Below are 1,037 nucleotides of genomic sequence, written 5' to 3'. Positions count from 1 at the left end.
CATTAGATCGAGGTAAAATTCCTTTGCCTGGCCGGGAATTGAACCCGGGCCCCCCAGCTACGAGGCAGGCACGCTGCCCCTGCGCTACAGCGCCGGCCCCTTCACAACCACCTTCAGTAATTATTATTATTATTATTATTATTATTATTACAACCCTCGACACTTCCCGTGTGTGTGTGCGCGCGCGCGCCAGCGCGCGCGTTTTTTTGGGGTTAGGTTACGAGAAGTGGGGTTAAGTCGAGTTAGGGTACGTTTCGCCGCGGAGCGCGACAACCACCCGCGCCCGCTCCGCGACGGCGACCTCCGAGCACACCCCTGCACCATTGCCAACGCCCCCGCGCCACAAAGACCTCCAGGAAACTCGCTTTGCGGTTCGTATGGACGTTTCAAGCTCCGTTCTCTCGCCAACGGCCATACCATGTTGAATACACCGGTTCTCGTCCGATCACCGCAGTTAAGCAACATTGGGCGTGGTCAGTACTTGGATGGGTGACCGCTTGGGAACACCACGTGCCGTTGGCTCAATTCCCTTTTTACCAAGTTTCCCAGTCCCAGTACGACAACTTACTTTCAACTTTTGCCTCAGGCCAGCAGAAATTGCTTAAATCACGTTTTTTGTTACGTCTGAAACTAGCTAGACCTTTTGCTGCTCTTCGACCCCGTGGCTATACAGGAACGAAGCTTAGCGTAGTATTGCATTTCCTCCTAGGTGACCGGCCTAACCTGGCGGCGGCGACATCATCATCATCGTTGTTGTTATTATTATTATTATTATTATTATTATTATTATTATTATTATTATTATTCGTCGTCTCTCTCTCTCTCTCTCTCTCTCTCTCTCTCTCTCTCTGTGTGTGTGTGTGTGTGTGTGTGTGTGTGTGTGTGTGTGTGTGTGTCGACCTAGGGGACCCTTGCTGAGCCTAGCACCGCTTCCAATTACTCGTGCCAGGATTTTAACTTTCGTACCTCCTATCGTACGTCCCTATGTCTAAACTTGCTGTTCTTATTCTTTTAGGTTAGTGTAGCTTATCCTGCAG

At 50.3% G+C, this 1,037-nt stretch overlaps 1 non-coding gene across 1 annotated transcript; it reads left to right on the top strand.

Annotated features, from left to right (window-relative positions):
• The first annotated feature begins 403 nt into the window (after positions 1-403).
• LOC137500747 (5S ribosomal RNA) lies at positions 404-522 on the top strand. The gene has a single exon (XR_011018248.1). It is a non-coding gene; the product is annotated as a 5S ribosomal RNA (ribosomal RNA).
• The last annotated feature ends 515 nt before the right edge of the window (positions 523-1,037 follow it).

Source organism: Anabrus simplex, chromosome 4, assembly GCF_040414725.1.
Source record: "Anabrus simplex isolate iqAnaSimp1 chromosome 4, ASM4041472v1, whole genome shotgun sequence".
NCBI classification, from domain to species: domain Eukaryota; kingdom Metazoa; phylum Arthropoda; class Insecta; order Orthoptera; family Tettigoniidae; genus Anabrus; species Anabrus simplex.
This window is presented reverse-complemented; position numbering and strand designations above follow the sequence as displayed.